The sequence below is a fragment of the Lissotriton helveticus genome, chromosome 1_1 (genome assembly GCF_964261635.1).
Source record: "Lissotriton helveticus chromosome 1_1, aLisHel1.1, whole genome shotgun sequence".
Taxonomy (NCBI): domain Eukaryota; kingdom Metazoa; phylum Chordata; class Amphibia; order Caudata; family Salamandridae; genus Lissotriton; species Lissotriton helveticus.
Genome location: NC_136057.1, coordinates 1,725,922,907 through 1,725,935,201, shown reverse-complemented (window position 1 = coordinate 1,725,935,201; position 12,295 = coordinate 1,725,922,907).

Sequence of the window (12,295 nt, the reverse complement as noted above, 5' to 3'; positions counted from 1 at the left end):
GAACATCATCATAGTCGATGGTTGGTAGAGACATTTTGACTATATCCTGGACCTGCCCGTCCTCGCCCAAAATGGCGCCGGAATAAATGGGACTCGTAACTCCTTGTTGTGTACTGGTTGCAGAACCTTGAAATCACGAGATACGTATGCAGTTTTGAAGCACATGGCGGGCGGGGACGAGAATTGATTGAATATTTCGACATCCCTATTGATATTAAGTTCTGATGTGTTATTGATTACTGTACAGTTCAAAATTCGAATTAACGTCACCCATGGTACTTGCCCGCAAATGTATATCTAGATAATTTTATTGTAACTGGCCCTGTCGTATTTTAATTATAAAATGTACGTCCACCGATTCCGTAACTGTTAGACACCTTAGTTCTTGCAACCTAATGGCCCGCCCGTTACGTTCCTCTACAGTGTAAATGTCTATTCATCATATACGATTACAGTTTGCTCCGTGGCAGGCCCACGTGGTTATAGGCTCGTATTTGTATAATGAAATTTTCACAATAAAGGTTTTTAAAAGAAAACATGGTAGTAGTATATACATTGGTAAAGTTTTTAATAATAGTCACTGTTTTAGAATCATTAAAAGGCAAGTGAAATAAAGCAGACCAATTACATGAAGGGTAAAAGGTATAATACGAAGGAACGCAGTAAAGATAAATGGTCAAGGGCTGTTGTGTTTTCTATTCCTGCAACATAAAGTGATCGATAAGAATCTCATATTCAGGCGTATCGGCGACTAAGACAGCAGGTCGACCCTCTTTTGCTCAACGGCTCCGTCATGGGACGAAGAAACGCTCTTTTTCTCGAAAAAAGAATATATTTTACTTGCAGGACAGTTGTAAAATTTCCGGGAAAGTACATTAGCCTGGAACATTATAACATATATTTAAGAAAAAATAATGTTCGGAAGTAATTAAAAGCGTAAATTTTAGGTGATATGACCAAGGCTTTCATCATTAGAATAAGAAAAGTAAAATGAACCAATGAAAAGTTTTATTAACAAGTCACATGACTTGTTATGCTTACGTTACGCGCTGCGCGCCCCGGATGACTTCCGGATGCGCTAACGTGGCGCGTCATATGACGCATTACGCGACAACGCAGGTCCAGAATATAGTCAAAATGTCTCCACCAACCAGCGGTCGAAACACAACCCCTTTCAGCAGGCTAAATAGTTCTGTTAAATGACAACAGAAGGGACAGGCAACAAGAACCATCAGTCAAAGAGGGGAGGGCTAGTTCTTCTCTACCGGGTTACATTGGGGCGCTACCGGAACTGATCGAATTGGTAGTCTACAGTGTTTCTGGATGTTTCAGACTGAAGCTGGGGTTAGCATGAGAGCACCACCATTTCGTAGCTCCGTTGTGGCCATTCCGCAACCAATCATGGCAGCCGCTCTTTATCGTTATTTTGGGCAGGGTGGGTGGCGGAGCCGAGCTGTTTTGCAGCCATCATTGTGTGGAGTTCAGTTCATCTCACTAGTTTTGTATTTGTCATGAGGGGTTGTTCCTAATGTTTCTATTTTAGCGAGGTCAAAAAGAGATCCCATTAGTGGCCTACTGATTTTACTCGATTCCTTTTCTTTTTTTTTACACGATTTTTCGTTATCTGCAAAGACTAAACAGAGTATTGCGACTCTGTGTTTGTTTGTAAATAGAGAATGAACCAAAGAGAACTAATTCTAAAACAGTAAATACTTGGATAACAATCAATCAAATGGAGAGAGAAGCAGGCACGACGGATTACAACGGGGGCAAAGGCCTGCGTTAACTACCTTTCACTATCTGCAAAGAGAGAGTACTCCTAATAGAAATGAGGGGGGGGGGGCACCATTCAAAGCAGATCAGTGTGCATAAACACGAAAATGTTTTCACTTACCACGTACTTGACATTCGACAGCTTATGATATTTGCTATTAAAAAACCATTGAAATTCACTGAAAAAACCATAGGTTATAGACCATATATAGTTAGGAATTAGCATTTACAAAACCTTGAAAATTCACTGAAAAAACCATAGGTTATAGACCATATATAGTTAGGAATTAGCATTTAGAAAACCTTATTTTACTCACACAAAACCATTGAAATTCCATATATAGTTAGTTGCACTAACTATATATCGCGCACCCGCAATCCACTGCTGATGATGTCACATATTACATCATTCATGACATGGTCAGTGACATCACTGATGACATCACTGATGACATCTCAAATGACATCACTGATGACATCACTGATGACATCATCCAGTGACTGTGTGTTTCTGTAAAGTTTAAATATGTTTTACATATTGAAGAATGAGTAGATGTATAACTGTCTGGACGAAGGATTTAGTAGGTGCATGACTGAATGTATGAGTGAGTGATTAAATGTGTCTCACTGAGTGCATGGGTTAGTGACTAAACTGTCTTAATTTGTGCATCATTATGTCTGTTGTTCTGTAAACTGCTGCATGTGTTGATCAGTAGCTATATGATTAACTATATGGGTTATTGATTGATTGTCCAAGTATTTGTATGGGAGACTGAGTGTGTGTGTGGCTGGCTGGGAGGTGTGTGACTCTGTGCAGATCAATGTGTACTTGTATCAATGATTGTATAAGAAAGTAAGTATGTGTTAGTATATGTTTGAAAATGTAAGGTGCTCTATGTTTAACTGTATAGACAAGAAAATGGAAGTGTGATTGATTCTTTACAGGACTGACTAGGTGTGTGAGTAACTCCATGGATGAGTGGCAGAGTGTGAGTGTCTGTATAGGTGTATGAGTGCATATGATAGTGTTGTAAAGATGAGTGATTGTATGTATGAATGATTGTATGGGTGAATGAGTGAATGTGTGTGTAGACGTAGGAATCAGTGAGTACGTATGTAGTAACTAGTATTGGTGTGTCAATGGTTTCAAAAATTATACTCTGTATTTAACACTGGGTGAAACAGAGGTTATATTAAAATGTGAGGAGATGCATTGTATTGTCACATGAATGATATCATCAGTGATGTGGTCATTGATGTAAAATGAGATGTCATCAGTGATGTCATTTGAGATGTCATCAGTGATGTCATCAGTGATGTCACTGACCATGTCATGAATGATGTAATATGTGACATCATCAGCAGTGGATTGCGGGTGCGCGATATATAGTTAGTGCAACTAACTATATATGGAATTTCAATGGTTTTGTGTGAGTAAAATAAGGTTTTCTAAATGCTAATTCCTAACTATATATGGTCTATAACCTATGTTTTTTTCAGTGAATATATATATATATATATATCTATATATATATATATAGATATATATATATATATATACACAAACACTTTGCTGTCACTCCACCTCCAAGGAAAAACGAACGTTGACCCAAGTAAGTGCAATTTTAATTTTAATTTGCCAAAGTTTGATATATAAATATATATATATATATATATATATATATATATATATATATATATATATATACATATATATATGTCTTTCACCACACACAGCAGCCGCTATGTGTATGCACATCCAATCCAGTTTCTCTCACAAAGATTCCAACGAGATAGCGTAAGTGCTCAAAAGCAATTTATTTCTTCATTTTCATTCCAGCATATGATATACGGAAAACATGGAACAAAAAACCCAACGCGTTTCGGCGATTTAGTCTCGCCTTGCTCATGGGTAACTCATGTAACGAAAATGAAGCTTTTAAATAAAGTTGTTACAAAGTGCACATGTGATTAGTGATAGGAATAGACAAAGGACTTGAACCTTGCAACTGTGGCGGCCATCTTATCCTAGTTCCATGTTTTCCGTATATCATATGCTGGAATCAAAATGAAGAAATAAATTGCTTTTGAGCACTTACGCTATCTCGTTGGAACCTTTGTGAGAGAAACTGGATTGGATGTGCATACACATAGCGGCTGCTGTGTGTGGTGAAAGACATTGTTTACAGGGCGACCTCCGCCCCTGGTTTGCACCGCAGTCAAAGGTCCCGGTGAAACGGAGGAAGTGGATATATATATATATATATATATATATATATATATATATATATATATATATATATATATATCACAACAGAAGTGCCTCTGATCATAGGAACGCCACTCCACACGGAACAGGTTAACAAACTCTTTATTCTTTGCATCTGCCATTAAAAGCCGGTAAATTCAGTCCCCAACGCGTTTCGAAGCAACATGCTTCTTCCTCATGGGGTAGGCAACACTTCCAACACATATTCCAAAAACCGACGGATAAAATCAACACATTGCACTTCAAAAGCTTTCATCAAATGTCACTCAAAGAGCATCTACCAATCTCCCAGATGATAAGAGTTAAACAAATTACATCTGACCCTATCAAATCCAATCATAGGATTGAAGAAATGGGCAAAAGATTCATAGACAGAGGTTATCCACAATCTGTCACAGAAAAAGCCAAACAACGTACTCATTTAACTCGTAGAACGGACCTACTAAAAAACACAATCAAACCGGAGAATACCAGAATGGTAGTAGTTTCGACATTTTCACATCAAAGCAGTAATTTCAAAAGAATAGTGAGAAAACATTGGCCAATTCTAGGAAAGGAATCAGATTTTAAATCTCTATTTCAACAACCAACGCTATTTGCCCACGCAGGAACATGGGAGAAATACTAAATCAAAAGAAAGTGGAGACAATAATGGCAAAAGAAACAAGACCATCCATGAATTGCAATAACTGTAATAACATAATAAAGGGGAACACCATACCACACCCCAGGAAGGGATACAACATCAAACTGAGAGTGGGGACTTTTGGGCCACACTGACCTGGGAGGTCGTCCTTCTTCTTGGCTCCTGACTACCACCATTGCAGCCTCAGCGCTGCATTGCAGCAACACACACCAGGCTCCCTGCTGCCTGCCGCTTCCGAAAATCGCGGCGAGGCGGCACATCGGGGACTACATCCCCCAGCACCCCCAGCGGCTAGCAAGGCGTGTTTCCTGTCCCGCCCCCGGAGGTGCGCTTAAGGACAGCGCGAGCCCCGGGGGAGCTGGGGACTTTTGGGCCACACTGACCTGGGAGGTCGTCCTTCTTCTTGGCTCCTGACTACCACCATTGCAGCCTCAGCGCTGCCTTGCAGCAACACACACCAGGCTCCCTGCTGCCTGCCGCTTCCGAAAATCGCGGCGAGGCGGCACATCGGGGACTACATCCCCCAGCACCCCCAGCGCCTAGCAAGGCGTGTTTCCTGTCCCGCCCCCGGAGGTGCGCTTAAGGACAGCGCGAGCCCCGGGGGAGCGGGGGACTTTTGGGCCACACTGACCTGGGAGGTCGTCCTTCTTCTTGGCTCCTGACTACCACCATTGCAGCCTCAGCGCTGCCTTGCAGCAACACACACCAGGCTCCCTGCTGCCTGCCGCTTCCGAAAATCGCGGCGAGGCGGCACATCGGGGACTACATCCCCCAGCACCCCCAGCGCCTAGCAAGGCGTGTTTCCTGTCCCGCCCCCGGAGGTGCGCTTAAGGACAGCGCGAGCCCCGGGGGAGCGGGGGACTTTTGGGCCAAACTGACCTGGGAGGTCGTCCTTCTTCTTGGCTCCTGACTACCACCATTGCAGCCTCAGCGCTGCCTTGCAGCAACACACACCAGGCTCCCTGCTGCCTGCCGCTTCTGAAAATCGCGGCGAGGCGGCACATCGGGGACTACATCCCCCAGCACCCCCAGCACCTAGCAAGGCGTGTTTCCTGTCCCGCCCCCGGGGGTGCGCTTAAGGACAGCGCGAATCCCCGCGTCGCGGAATCGCGCGCGGGTCGGCGCCCGGGGCGAAGCCCGGGCAAAGGGCGGGCCCTCTAAGGCCCTCAGAGGCCTAAGGAGGACGGGACGGGGCCGCCCACCTTGATTTCGTGAGTCCAGGATTAGACGAGGTAAACCACATCTGTTATATTTCATCGTACTATCTATTGACTTTGCCTCTGTCCTAGGACTGACACCACAAAATGTTTTCCAAGGGGGATTATACCACTACGCCCATTGCGACCTTACAACCAGTAATCGTGGACCAAGCGCCCTCGTGGCTAGAAGAGTTAAATTATCTATGCAAATCTACACATGTCCTTGTGAATTCGCCGCTCCTTATTGAAAACTTTTGTGCATCATCTGAAGCTGCCAGCTCTTTGCAACCCCTCCCATTAGCTAATGAAGAAATCACTCAAAACGTCCAAAGTCCTGCTATACATGACTTCTTATCCCCTATAAGGAACTGTAACGGGGCAAACAACAAGGGGATTCAACCTAAATTGTGCTTAAGCCCTACATTTCCTACAAGCAACCTATCCATGATTCCGGAGACTGCTGAGAAACTAGTTGTCCTACCATCTTCTTTTCAAAAGGATCTACTATCCCTTATTGATCACCTGGTCAGCTCCCTCATAACACCACTGTTAGACAAAATAACCACATTAGGGGATAGGCTGATGGGACTAGAAGAAACCATCAAGTCCACCAAGTCCACCTTGCCAGTTAACAAAAGTACTGTAACACCCAAATGTCCTGATCCACCTTCCGTCTCGAAAGACCCAAAGCCACCCATGCAAGTTATAAGAGACTCAACTCCACCACTAGTCTCTAACGTACCAGCCCTAACACTTTGCAGTCCCTCCTCCACACTTACTCTCTCGCAACCTGTTGCTCCTGGTGCACACAATAACAAGACTACTTCCATCCACCTCCCCCCGGAGGCAGCTCCTTTTGTGTGCGTCCTCGCAGGAGTACCAGAACTTCCCCCAGGCAATATCGAGAGACAACACGACCTGTTGAACAAGGTCAAATTTTGGCTGACCACCAATAGACCCTTGCCACCCAACCTTGTGGGCACAATAATGAGTGTTAGAAGAGTGGGTTGGCTGGGTTCTCTCCAAAAAGATATTGTGGGTGACTTAGTTCTTGTTAGATTCAGGCAGAGAAATATTGTCCCGTACCTGTGTACATGCGCACCTCAAGTGGGAAACAGCCTAATCTCCGTCTGGGACCTGCACAATTTCTACCCCAGAATATCGTGGTACCCCAAATCCAGTCTAAAGTCAGGGTCCAACATGCTAATGGGCAGAAGTTTCCCTGCTCATAACCATCAGAAATCCTTGCTCTATAGTCCTAAGTATTGGAACTTTTATTAATTGTTGATTGACCAAATCTTGACCTGTGTATAATACATTACAATTAAGCAACTTATTCCCATGGGTTGGGTAAAAGTTTCTAACTCGTAGATATTACGTATTGCTGTATGAATGTTTTATTTTTCACTGTTTTGTATTTTACGCTTTTATGGTTTTTGATTTAAAATCGAATAAAGCTATATTGATTTGATTTGATTTGAGAGTATCCGCAACTTGCGACACATCTAATATAGTGTATTTATTAAAATGCCCATTTGGCAAAGTCTATGTGGGCAAGACTGAACGCAAAATTAAGACACGGATCAACGAACATAAATCGAACACCGGGACTAAAAACATGAAATTTGTAATTGCGACGCATTTCCTGGAAGAACATCATAACATCTCACAATTCAAATTTCTGGTTTTGGAAACAATAACAAAAATGGAAGGGAAAGATAATAATAAACATCGACTGCGTCATGAACATTTTTGGATCAGCAAACTGAACTCAAGCAAACCTAATATTCTGAATGACGAGATTGAATATGCATGCTATCTTTAGAATTGTACTCTAGGACAACTGTCCTTTATTATTTTTGCTTACCTTGGTAGGGTTAATGGTGGTTCATTTGAACTATTGTGTATAATATAACACACTGGGTACTTTTCAGACACACTGCATATATGAGGAACAGATATACATGTGACCTATCTAATAGAAACTACTGTGCATCTTTATCTTTTCCAACATACCTTTACATTATATTAATCTTTTGTCACTTTAAGCTTTGTTTAGGGCATTAGGTTTAAAATAATTGGGAATTCACATTATCTATTTTATTGATGTTGAAAACTTCATCACGTCATTGTATTAGTAATACGGATCTGTATTATTATGTATTCTATTTCACTATGCTCAGGCCTGTAGTCTGCTTTCTATATCTATTCTCATGTGACCCATGGTGATCACAAGACCATGTTTTCCGAACCAATCGCAGGAGTTAAATAGTTACAGACGCTGAAGTGCCGTGTTTTTTTGGCACTCAGTATTACCAGGGATCACCATTTAAGAGTTGGCGAAAACACATCGAGTAAGTTTACCTCTATGATGCGGTTAGAATTATTATTGCACATACGCTCCGCGTGAAAATAGCCATTAATATCATATTTATTATTTTCAGAAAGGAAATCAGACACGGACTAGAACGAACGCCGTGAGTTTGAGACTTTTATCTGCACTCGTGGTACACATGCTATGCACATGGGCTATCGGGCGCACATATGTTAAAAACGTTTAACTGATGCACAATGGTTTAAACTTCACTAAACAGCATTCAAGAACCACAATGATATTAGGCATTTTAATGCCACATGGATGTACCCACTATACTTTTTGATCATGCTTACCCATAAAGGTCTGGAGACAGACATATTCCAAAAACCGACGGATAAAATCAACACATTGCACTTCAAAAGCTTTCATAAAATGTCACTCAAAGAGCATCTACCAATCTCCCAGATGATAATAGTTAAACAAATTACATCTGACCCTATCAAATCCAATCATAGGATTGAAGAAATGGGCAAAAGATTCGTAGACAGAGGTTATCCACAATCCGTCACAGAAAAAGCCAAACAACGTACTCATTTAACTCGTAGAACGGACCTACAAAAAAACACAATCAAACCGGAGAATACCAGAATGGTAGTAGTTTCGACATTTTCACATCAAAGCAGTAATTTCAAAAGAATAGTGAGAAAACATTGGCCAATTCTAGGAAAGGAATCAGATTTTAAATCTCTATTTCAACAACCACCGCTATTTGCCCACACGAGGAATAGGAACATGGGAGAAATACTAAATCAAAAGAAAGTGGAGACAATAATGGCAAAAGAAACAAGACCATCCATGAATTGCAATAACTGTAATAACATAATAAAGGGGAACACCATACCACACCCCAGGAAGGGATACAACATCAAACTGAGAGTATCCGCAACTTGCGACACATCTAATATAGTGTATTTATTAAAATGCCCACGTGGCAAAGTCTATGTGGGCAAGACTGAACGCAAAATTAAGACACGGATCAACGAACATAAATCGAACATCGGGACTAAAAACATGAAATTTGTAATTGCGACGCATTTCCTGGAAGAACATCATAACATCTCACAATTAAAATTTCTGGTTTTGGAAACAATAACAAAAATGGAAGGGAAAGATAATAATAAACATCGACTGCGTCATGAACATTTTTGGATCAGAAAACTGAACTCAAGCAAACCTAATATTCTGAATGACCAGATTGAATATGCTTGTTATCTTTAGAAGTGTACTCTAGGACAACTGTCCTTTATTATTTTTGCTTACCTTGGTAGAGTTAATGGTGGTTCATTTGAACTATTGTGTATAATATAACACACTGGGTACTTTTCAGACACACTGCATATATGAGGAACAGATATACATGTGATCTATCTAAAAGAAACTTCTGTGCATATTTATCTTTTCCAACATGCCTTTACATTATATTAATCTTTTGTCACTTTAAGCTTTGTTTAGGGCATTAGGTTTAAAATAATTGGGAATTCGCATGATCTATTTTATTGATGTTGAAAACTTCATCACGTCATTGTATTAGTAATACGGATCGGTATTATTATGTATTCTATTTCACTATGCTCAGGCCTGTAGTCTGCTTTCTATATCTATTCTCATGTGACCCATGGTGATCACATGACCATGTTTTCCGAACCAATCGCAGGAGTTAAATAGTTACAGACGCTGAAGTGCCGTGTTTTTTTGGCACTCAGTATTACCAGGGATCACCATTTAAGAGTTGGCGAAAACACATCGAGTAAGTTTACCTCTATGATGCGGTTAGAATTCTTATTGCACATACGCTCCGCGTGAAAATAGCCATTAATATCGTATTTATTAGTTTCAGAAAGGAAATCAGACACGGACTAGAACGAACGCCGTGAGTTTGAGACTTTTATCTGCACTCGTGGTACACATGCTATGCACATGGGCTATCGGGCGCACATATGTTAAAAACGTTGAACTGATGCACAATGGTTTAAACTTCACTAAACACAGCATTCAAGAACCACAATGATATTAGGCATAGTAATGCCACATGGATGTACCCACTATACTTTTTGATTTGCAAAGTTTATTAATCCACAGTATAACAGTTTGATAACATGATATGTTTAAAATATATATATTGTATGTAAATATATGTGCTATGATCTTCTTTATAGTGATGCGTCCTGAAGAAGGGCTCTCAGCTGAAATGCATAGGAGCTTAAAGCAAGAATATGTTAAAGAACATAATATATGAAGAACGATTTGAGTTAAAATGAAATGGAAATAATTTCAAGGAAAACAATATATGAATAAAAGAACATTTTTTGAAACAGGATAAACAGATATGAGTCCTATTTTCATTAAAGTAACACAGGTGTGCCTACACGGATTCATCTAATTTAGGTTGGAAGCATGACATTTATGTTCAATATATAGACATCTCCAGGACGGAAGACGCCACCTGTGGAGCACCCAAAACTTTGGATTAACACGTTGGAAAAGACAGTCAAGGTTATATAAGCCAACAGGTTGTGCACCAGCTACGATTGTTTGAATTTTAATGGGTGTCTATAGCACATGTGGGAGCAGACAACAGCACTGGCCTCGTTTAACATGCACTAAGGTTTTCACCCTGAGAGCATGATGACTGGTGTCAGGTCGACTATGAAAGTGTAAAAGAATGTTGCAAAGGTGTGGTACAGGTAGAGGTACCTGTGACAAGGAACTGTAATAGCCAATAAAAAAATATTTGGTGATATGTGTAGCACTTCATGCTGTACTGTTGCCAATTCTAAGCTCTGTAGAACAAGAAGTTACTATCACCCAGTTTAATGGGATTCAATTAACCAACCGCAGAAGGCTGGAAGGCAGAGTACAGTTAAGGCAGAATCTGCGTTACTTGGATTCAAACTCATGGCATTCATTTCACTGCAGATGTCTGTGGTGAGTATTATCAAGTTAAGCAATCTTGCCAACTAAGAAGTATTTCCATCCATTAATGAATTGGGTACTGTTAACTTGGGAAGTGAGTGTGATAACTGCTTACACTGTTTACACTTGGCAGTGGACAGTATAGGTGAGCCAATTAAGATTCCTTGAGTCCTTGACAACAGCATTAATAGTTTATAGACTTGCATTATCCAGTTAAATGTCTCCAGTTTTGTATATAATTGAGTCATTCATATAATAAGGAAACTTCACAGCTTAAATCTCGCATAGTGTCTTGGAGGTGATTTAGTTACTAAATGGGAGAGGATAGGTGACTAGGTCACCCAATAGGTAACCAGCATGGAGACTCGATGAATCCTATTACCGAGACCTCTATCTGTTTCTTCTTCAAAAAGAAGGCCTACCATGCAACAGCCTCTGCTGATGTGGCAAACATGATCTGCAGGGTGAGATCACCAGATTAGTTCTTTTATCACATTTGTATCCTTCTAATATCCAAACTGCCACTATCCAATTGAGTTGTTAACCTCAATAAACTCATAAAGCTGATTGATCACCATTCTTTATAAATCGTTCACCCAGAATGGTAAATTTGATAGGGACTTGCTAGGACGAAGGGATCAAGTATGGGCATTTTTCAGTGACTGGCTAATGCAGGCCAGCTAATAGGTGTTTGTTATATTATGTCATGTTGATTTGTATAGTGCTCTAATCATCTGGGAGGGTATCCAGGTGCTTGGGCAGGTGTGCAGGCGTGTGGCCCGCAAGCTGCCTATACAAAGAGCCAGGTATTAAGGCTTCTTGCGGAACTCCAGAAGTGAATAGGAAGGCTCTGAGGTAGGTTGTCCCATGTCTTTGGTGCAATGTAGGCGAATGAGCGACTTTGTTTTTCTTTTGCGGATGCAAGGAGTGTGTAGGTGTCTGGTGAGTCGGTGAAAGTGTATGCAGCTGTTCGGGTATTTTGGTCCTGTGCTTTGTGCGATTTTGTATGTGTGCTTGAGAAGTTTGAATTGGCAGCACGTATGAATGAAGAGCCAGCGAACCTTCCTGAGGTGCAGTGTGATGTGGGTGTAGAGAGGGAAGTCAAGTATAAGTCTTGT